The 9,701-nt window shown below is 42.3% G+C and overlaps 1 long non-coding RNA gene across 1 annotated transcript in view; it reads right to left on the bottom strand.

Annotated features, from left to right (window-relative positions):
• Nucleotides 1-1,661: 1,661 nt before the first annotated feature.
• Nucleotides 1,662-9,701, bottom strand: part of LOC123384324 — a 64,486-nt gene continuing 56,446 nt past the window's right edge. Inside the window, exons 4-5 of the long non-coding RNA XR_006595243.1 lie at nucleotides 7,994-8,137; nucleotides 1,662-1,947 (exon numbers count right to left, since the gene is read on the bottom strand). This is a non-coding gene — a long non-coding RNA (uncharacterized LOC123384324). The remainder of the gene's footprint in view (nucleotides 1,948-7,993; nucleotides 8,138-9,701) is intronic.

Below are 9,701 nucleotides of genomic sequence, written 5' to 3'. Positions count from 1 at the left end.
AATACTATTATAATACCATTGACTATATTCCCTATGCTGTACTCTCCATCCCAGTGACTTACTCATTCCACAACTGGAAGCCTGTATCTCCTACTCCTCTTCGTTCATCTTGCCCATACCTTCACCCCGCCTCCCTCTGGTAAACGCCAGATTGTTCTTTGTATTTATAGGTCTGATTCTGCTTTTTGTTTTTTACTTATTAATTTCTTTTGTTTTTTATTCCATAGATGAGTGAAAGCATATGGTATTTGTCTTTCTCAGTGTGACTTATTTCACTTAACATAATGCTTTCTAGGTCCATCCATGTTACCACAAATGGCAAGATCTCATCCTTTTTATGGCTGGGTAATATTCTGTGTGTGTGTGTGTGTGTGTGTGTGTGTGTGTGTGTAACCTAGCAGGGGACAGTTAGACTGCCTCCATTTTTTGACTAATGTAAATAATGCTGCAATAAACATAGGGGTGCACATATCCTTTTGAATTAGTGCTTTCATATTCTTTGGGTAAATAACCAGTAGTAGAATTAATGGATCATTCATTTTGCTTCCCTTGACACATGCTGTTGTGTGTGTTTCGTGTTTAATTTCTGATCATAAACCTTATAGAAATGTCTTACTGCCCATCTATTTTCATTCTGGCCCACTCTTTCTGCAGAATTCCCTTATATTTCTTCTCTTTTCCTCATCTTCCTGGCTCTGGGACACCACTTTCAGCTCTCAAAAGACTGTTCTTTAATTCTTATTACTTTGCTAGCAAATCAAGATAGTCTTCTCTGACATAACCTTCTATTTCCAGGTTAAAAATTAAGGATGAAAGAAGGTTGGGGCACCTGGGTGGCTCAGTTGGTTGGGCGACCGACTTTGACTCAGGTCATGATCTCACAGTTCACGAGTTTGAGCCCCGCATCGGGCTCTGCACTGACAGCTCATAGCCTGGAGCCTGCTTCTGATTCTGTCTCCCTCTCTCTCTGCCCCTCCCTCACTCATGCTCTGTCTCAGTCTCAGAAATAAATAAACATTTTTAAAAAAAGGATGAAAGAAGGTGGAGGGAAGGCCCATAGGCACTTTAACAATGAAAAGTTTCATTTACAATGAGAACAACAAATCCGGACAAGAGAGGTATAACCTGTATCTTCATTTATGAATAGAGAACAAAAAAAAAAAATTAGAAGTATTGATTTGTCTTAACTTTAAGCCAGGTTAAAGTTTAAATCTCTAAGGAGGACACTCTCCTAAATAAGAAAAATCTCTGTGAATGGAAAGGGTGGCTTTAGAATATCTATTCTCCAGACCTTTCAATCATATTCTCTAGGATTTAGATTTTTTTTTTCTCTTTCCCATTCCATAAGCCCAATGCCCTCTACCTATCACACCACCAAGGTCTTCTCATTTCTAGGACATTGCTTTTTCTGCTAAATTACATTGCTTTCCAAACCACTTTATTGAAATTTCTCTTCTAAATCCATTTTTGATCTCTTATACAAAAGGAATAGGATCACTTTTGACGAAATGTCTCTTGAATTAATTAATGATAAGGCTGTCTCATTCCCTGGAGTAAGGGCATGACCAGACTACATTTGCTTTTCATGAGTGAAGAGATATACTCATCGTGACTACCTCTTGCAACCCTCATATGCAGAACTAACCCTCTTTCTTAAAATCCCAAGTGTGAATTCCTACAGAAGATATTGTCCTAGGATTTTGAGAACTATTTCATCTTTTTTTTTTCCTGATAATCATCTATTGAACACCTTTCATCTGCTGCCATCACACTGGTCACTAGACCTGTTTAAAGATAATAAGATTTGGGTTTGTACTCTAGAGGACAGAGAAAGTGAAAAAGATGTGATAAAGGTATGATAAGGAGCTATATGAGTACAAAGAGGGGCCCTTACCTTAGTCAGGGAGGTATCACTGAAAGCTTCATAACAGAGGTTCTAAGTTGAATCTTGAAAGACAAAAGGAAATAAAAGTTACATAGAAACCACCAGGGCTCAAAAGATACTTTGTGCAGATCAAACAATATGAGCAAAAATTTGGAGGAATCAAACCGTTGGGTGCCAGTAGTTTAGAATTGCTGTAGCATTAACTATAAAGTGAGAAAGGGAAAAAGATACATTATACCTTTCTTATGTATTTATTTACTTCTCTGTATTTTTCTGTCTTCCCCATTAGCTCTATAAGAGGAAGAATTTTGTACAAGAATGTGCATGGCCCTACCATTCAAACCAAGGTCCTGGATATAAGCCAGTGCCCATCCACTAAAGAGTGGATAAATCAAAGTTGGTATATCACAAAACATTTTCTAATATAGTGGTCAGAGTACAGTAATATAGGTTAGTCTTAGCAGCAATGTGTCCCAAAAGATTATGTGCATTATGATAGCTTTTTGAAGTGAAATCATCTGAAATCAAAATATATACTTTCTAGAAATACATATGATAGCAATAAATGTACACAAAAACAAAAGATTATGAAGGATGGTAATTTCAGAGACACAGGGAAGGGAAATAAAAGGATGAATCATATTTTTAGGCTTAGATTATTGTCAAGGTCTTAAGTCATGTTTTAGACGGCATTTGAGGATGTTATAACATTATTAAAAATAATGAATTATCCGTGCATGGCAATGTTAAGAATGTGCCATAAAACAAACACTAAGCTGACTTTGTGTGGCCAGGTCCCAAAGAAGAAACAGGAGGAAAAGGGGGTACTCCTGAGCATCTGCATTCTCTTGAGTGGGAAAGGGGGGCAGGGGTATTCTGTGCTCTGTAATCAGGCCATTCAGGTTCAAATTACAAACATGCAGCTTTCCAGCTCTGTGATCTTGGATAATTCTTTTTTTTTTTAGTTTATTTATTTATTTTGAGAGAGATGGGCTGGGGGGAGAGAGAACACAAGCAGGGGAGGAACAGAAAGAGAGAAGGAGAGAGAGAGGATCCCAAGCAGGCTCCACACTGTCAGAACAGAGCCTGATGCAGAGCTCAGACTCATGAAGCGTGAGATCATGACCTGAGCTGAAATCAATCAAGAGTCAGACACTTAACTGACTGAGCCACCCAGCCACCCCTTGGATAAATTCTTTAAAGGCTTGTGCTTTTCCTTGACTGTAAATGGAAGGAGTAAAAAAATATCTTCATTTTAGGTGTGTTTTTTTTAGATTAAATTAAATATAGGTAAATGCATATGCCTGGCATATAATATTAAGTAAATGTAATATATGCAAAGAATAAATGAATACTGTTAGTAGTATTGGACTAGAAAATGAAAGACCTTGTATATATGCTAAATAGTTTCTGCTTTAACTGTAAAGGCTTTGAGAACTCAAGAAAAGTTTAAGTCAGGAAATAACATGATTAGACTTTCATTTTCTTTTTTTTTTTTTAATTTTTTTTCAACGTTTTTTATTTATTTTTGGGACAGAGAGAGACAGAGCATGAACGGGGGAGGGGCAGAGAGAGAGGGAGACACAGAATCGGAAACAGGCTCCAGGCTCCGAGCCATCAGCCCAGAGCCCGACGCGGGGCTCGAACTCACGGACCGCGAGATCATGACCTGGCTGAAGTTGGACGCTTAACCGACTGCGCCACCCAGGCGCCCCTAGACTTTCATTTTCAACAGGTCCCTATAATTGCAGTATTGTGGAGGAATGTAAGAATTTCAATAAGGAGGCTAATTAATATATTATTACAACAGTTATGGAGAAATGTGATGGAAGCCTAATTTAAGGCAACAGTAGTGGAACAGGAAAAGTGAGAACACAAATGACAAAATAGTGAGGAAAGAGAATCTTGGTGCACAGTTGTCTATGGACTGATGAGTGTGGAATGACTCCCGGAATTTAGGATTGTGGGATGAGTGAAGGCTGGCCCTGTTCCCATGATAGGAAATACAGGGGGAAAAAATGGAGGTTTCTCAATCGAAATGCTATTGACATTTTTGTATGAATAAACCCTGTAAATAGAGAAAGAGCAGTTTTACAGGGGAAGATAATGATTTCAGTGTTGAATATATTGGATATATCAACTCTCAGATGTCTCTGGGGTATACAGGTGGTACTTTCTAATGAAGAGTTAGATATTAAGAGCATGATTCAGGAGAAAAGTCTGAATTTCCAACACAGATTTGGACACTTAATTTATATCCTATAGCTAAAGCCACTGGAGACATTTAGTCCACCTAAGGGAAGAAAATGCAATAAAAAGTTAAAACACTGAAAATATAAGCATGAAAATGCACCAGTTCAGGATGAGCAGAAGGTACACTACCAAACAGATAATTTCTTTTTTTTTTCTTGTCTTATTACACTTGCTGGGATCTCCACTACTATTACACAGCAGAGACAGCAAGCTTTAGTGCGTTGTTTGCAAATATAATGAAAATGCTTCTAAAGTATTCACCATTTAGAATGGTACTTCCTTGAAAATGTTAGTGGATATAACAGCAAAGATTGTTAAAAGGTTTATTTTCAAGGAGAGAAAACTTGGATCAAGGACAAGGATAGAGGAAGAAGCTTGAAAAAGTAACATACAAAGGCAAACGTACTTCTTTCTCCAAGAATGGAGAAAAGGAAGTGCTTATGGTTTTTATTGTTTTCTAATAATTACTTCTCTTTCTTTCATATAAAATATATGAAATATGTAACTTACTTAGACTAACTCTTGTTACTATTATGCCAATAAAATCAGACCAATATTTTGAGCTAAAGTTTACAGGTTTGGGGAATAGAGAGGAGTTTATGCCTTCTAGTCTCATTTTTTTTAAGTGCTAGGTAATCTGGATACAGATATCTTACTGGATCCAATATGTTCCCCTAAAGTCTAGCAACCCAAAGCTTTACGTGGCAGAGCTGAATAGGACTGACCTCATTTAGGGAAAATGATCCTTATATATGATTTTGCTCCATAGTTAAGTTCTGTTGTTACCCAAAACGTGAGAAACATTGGGAAATTCTCTTCAGATTGAGACAAAAGAAGTCTCTCAGAGAAAGATGAAGATGTTGAAATACAAAATCCAGAATGATCTAGGTCAGGGCTAACAAACTACAGCTTGTAGGCCGTATCTTTCTGTTTCTCTATAGCCTGGGGGCACTTGAGCTGGCCGGCACCAAAGTTGCAGAGACCAAGCCCAGGCATCCACCCTGTGCCCCACACTCCACTCCCAGCACCTGCCTCCCCAGCCAGCAGCTGACGCTTGCTACTGCCCAAGGCCAGCTCTTGATGCCCCTTGAATTTGAGGGACTTTGCTATTAGCACTGGGTGTTGGAATCTCTGTCCAAGAGTCGCCTCACCACCAGGCCCCACCCCTTGAGCCAGATGGTCTTCCACCAGCAAATAGCAACTGGGTTGCTGGAACCACCCAATCAAGGCAAAGGGCAGGGATTCTCTCCCTTGTTGTATAAATAGCTTCAGTTTTGCCTCTTGGAACCACAGAGCCTAAAACATTTACTACCTGGCACAGAGAAAGTTTGCCAGTCCCTGGTATAGATCCTTTCTTGGAAACTGAGTAAGGGGAGGAGACAAGAATAAGAATTTCTTCCAAAGAAAATTGCACTGGTTTGTCCAGCTAAGGAAAACGGATCTTTTTTCTGCCCAGGTGAACTAAATTACCAAATGTAAACAGCACAACTTTGTTACAGTTAGGGTAATTCAGGTCTTCTCCTCTGGAGCATCCTGACATCTTAGCCCCAGTAATTCCTCTGCATCGATGGATATAAGGGGCATCCCTACCTTCTAGAGCAGATAGCAACCACCTGCCTCTCTCCAACGCAGTTGTGTCAACCAAAATGTCTCCAGACGTTGCCAAACGATCCTGGGCTGGGGGCAAAAATCATACCCCGGGTTGAGGACTACTAGAGTAATTCAAAGTAATCAAATCCCCTAGACCTGGCTCTTCCTATTCTATCAGCATTTTAACTTTGGAAAAATTACTCCATCCCTTCTGGGAAGTTATTTTAACAGTATTCTTTCCTGCCCAAGTATCAGAATTTTAATCGCTGGGATATCTGTATCGAAATCTTCCCCTGGTGGTGTGGAGGGGAAGAGGAAAGGGAAAGGTAGTGGGGTACAGGGTGAGAAGTAAAGAGGGCAGTGTGTAAAGGCAGAGAGAGGTGAACACTCCAGCCAGTGAGGGTGCTTCCTCCTTGAATATGTTGGCAACACAGAAACCAGGAAAGGGGACAGAGCTGAGAACCAAGGCGCTGTTACCGTAGAGGAGTCCAAAGGTTTGCCAAAGACAAAGAAGCCAGAAGCATGGATGAAAGCAGCATGCAGAGCCCGAAAGACGATGGCCAGCGCATCGCAAAAGTGGGGAAACATCCAAGACCGTTGCTTTGAAAGGCTTCATTGCCTAGGGCTATTTTTTGTAGCTGCCATATGGCATGTGAACTGTCCAGCGAAAGTGAAAGAGCCAGAGAGGATATCGACATAACTGATCGGATCTTATTGGCACTTACGTTAGCAAAAGGAAGTCAAATTCTCTATTCCATCACCAGTTCATACGATGGAGAACATGGTGGCACATCTGTGTTAATGGAAGCCAGTCTCTGTTTCTAAAGCTTCAAGTTTCCTGGCACTCACAAAGCAGAAGGCCCACAGCAAGCTGAGATAGGACATGTGTAGGAAGGGGCTCTAACCCAAGAGGGACCGGAGCAAGAACCAGCTAAGAATGCTCTGGTCTTCCCGTAAGTCCTCACTGCTGGGGGGGCCGCCTGAGCATCTTGGTTAAGTCTCTTCTCCACCAGATGCAAATTTGTCTTGGTATGCGGAGCCACCTCCCCCCACCCCTCAGGCTGCCCCAGACAATGGCTCTAGCTGCTTCTGCCACTGTAGCCCCATCCTTAGCACTCAGGTAACAATGTACAAGACGACACAAGTGCTTCTGAGAGTCATTTTTTTCTCTGTGTATCTTTCAGCGCTTTTTTTGTTGTGTTCCTCTTGTTTTATTAGAGTGTCTTGCTCCCGCATAATTTCCCGCTGTGACTGGGACAGTTGTCTGCATCGCCGCCGCAGGTACTCAGTAAATGCAGCCCGCCCACATGACCACTCAGACGAGGACTCCCATCCCTGGCATATTAATGACAAGATTTCTTTTGAGATGACAGAGCTGTTGTGTTGTATCTATGCTGGAGAGTCTTTGAGTCTCTGTTGGTCTCTGCCTCATTATCTCTTTTTTTTCTAAAGGTTTTATCAGTCATACACACAAGAATTCTAGCCATGTCTCTTCCCCTAGGAACAAGAATATGGACAAGAATAGCAAAATGAGATTCAACTTAGAAAAGTACATGGAATTTTCCCCAAGAGAGTCTAAGAATGGGGCGTGGGGGTGGGATTCAACGAATTGGAGAGGAGTACATTAGAAAGAAAGAAATGGGGACAAATAGCAGAACAAGAGCACTTCTTTTAATGGTTTGACCTTGAACACCCTGGATCAATTTGTACTTGCCTTAATGAGACACCATAGTCTTCTTGTCTCCTTGATAGCAATGGCTATCGGTGGGTGTTGTAAGTATCCTACTTCAGTATGTACACAGAATACACAGCAATGATCATTCTCAACATTTAACCCTTCGAGTTCCCACCAGAATACAGTCTTGGGAAATGCCCCAGAACAAGTTCATTGATAGAGCAGTTTGGGAAACACCTTTTTCCTGTAGATGCAGTCTACACATTAGCATTGCTTAATTGTATTAGGTACTGCATAATACATATAATGTCCCCACCTTGCTTTTCTTTGACCCTGAAAGCCTTCCATCGTATCACTCACTCATTTCCAGTCGATTGCCAGGCTGAAAATCACAGCTTGGCATTGCAGGGTGAGTCTAGAGAAGGAGCTATAGTAGCAGCCAGAGGCTGCTGTCCAAAATATCTCCCCTCTCCTCCTATAATCTTACTAGGAAGCAAGGGAGCACCAGATGGGCCAGTCTCTCTCCCCCCATAACAGAAAGCTGTCATTAGCAGACACGGTGAGGAACAGAGAGAATGAAATGCACTTACTTGTTCCCCTAGGACTTTTGGAGGATTCCAGAAGGTAGCCTGAGGCCAGCAGCAGGGCCATGTCTAGGATGGATCCGAGCAGGTGGCTGCTGGGATCTGGATGGAGCTCGGCAGCCAAGAGGCTATGTCAAGCCAAAAGAAAATCTTGAAAGAGAAAGTAGGAGAGAGGGACATTGGGTCACTGTCCTTTCTGGTAAAAGCAATGACTGCAACAAACCAGCATAACCTCCCAGGCCAGGCAACTCACTGGGCTTCCTGTTGGCACTTTTCATTCTGTTTGGAACCCTGTGAGTGACAGTTGCAGGATGAAAAAAGAAAAAGGCAAGTCATGACACCTGTTCTTTTTCTTCCTCCTGTAATATAAGCTTCAAATCGTGCAGAAAGGCCAGAAGTTATACGATGACTCTCTGTACTGTCTGCTGTTAATGAGGCCTCCAGTGACATTTCCCCGCTAGACAGTGAACAGGTAACGATATTGGTTCTGAGAAAGGAGAGGTGGGTCACACCTGGGGGCGCCCCTGATTATTTCCGGCAGCCGACCCCCACCTTGGGGGAACCCTGGCCCTGGCAGGTATACTAATCATGGAAGAATGGCTGGGATGAAAGGCTCTGGATTATTGGGGTGTTGGCTATGCCAGCCCAGAGAGCTTTCTCCAGATACTCATCTTAGGGGCTCTGCGAGGGAGCTGCCTGGGCAGTGAGAGGTGCTCCTCTGGAAGCTTCTGTGTCCCTGGGTAGCCCTTCAGCCACCTCCAGGGCTTTTCCCAGGCATTTGTTGACACTCAGTCACGCCATCCATAGGTGGGCTATGCCCGGCTTCCTCTAGAATCTCACCAGCATGCAACACCAAACAACTCGGTGACCAACACCGCTCAGTTTGGTCCCCCAAAGCTGTCCCCAGATAAAAGCCTCTGAGAAGAGTACACTCAGAAAATGCTTCCTAAGATGGCGGTGTCTGGGTGCTTCTTGGGCATGCTGATTTGTTTGGGCAGATAGCATGAACCTTCATCCTTCTCACATCCCGCTTTCTTCAGACACCATCTCCAGAGGTGCAGCTCTGCCCCAACACAAACATGGCACATTGCTGTCACCAGTGTCACCCATGAACCAGGGCTCTCTTGTCCACTCCATGTTCCTCTGTCCCCCCTCCCCTTTTTTTTCTTATAGCTCAGTCTAGCATTACATTCCGAGCAAATGCTACTTCCCTGACTATGATTGATCCCCACTTATTTCATCCTGAATGCAAAGTATTTGATTTCAAGTGTGGTTCATTCTGCTCAGTGAACTCATTATGAAGTCAAGCTGAACATCTCACAGATGTGAAGCACCTTGTCTCCGAGGTTCAGCGATCTAATTTGGAATCTCATTATAGACCTTCCACCGGTGGTGGGCACAGGGGCAACTACCCGGCTGGTGTTTTCCTGCCCATCTCCTATCCCATAAAGAAACTGTCATTTCAATACCGGCACACCAGAATATTCCCCATTTTGGAAAATAGCTTTATTTATCTCTCCACAAATGCCTCTTGGCACTGATGAGAGAGTAATACTTTGTAGGCTATTTTATTAAGCATCTCAGGAGGTCAGGTGCTGGAAGAGACAGCTCGCAGCTGCTTGCTTCCCATCTATTTAGGAGGCTTCTCTATGGATCGTATGTTGCATTATGTTACGTTTTCTAAAGCTCACAGTATGGTTGTCATTTTGCTAAG

This window comes from Felis catus, chromosome A1 (assembly GCF_018350175.1).
Source record: "Felis catus isolate Fca126 chromosome A1, F.catus_Fca126_mat1.0, whole genome shotgun sequence".
Taxonomy (NCBI): domain Eukaryota; kingdom Metazoa; phylum Chordata; class Mammalia; order Carnivora; family Felidae; genus Felis; species Felis catus.
Note: the sequence above shows the minus strand (reverse complement) of the source record. Positions and strands in the feature narration are given on the sequence as shown.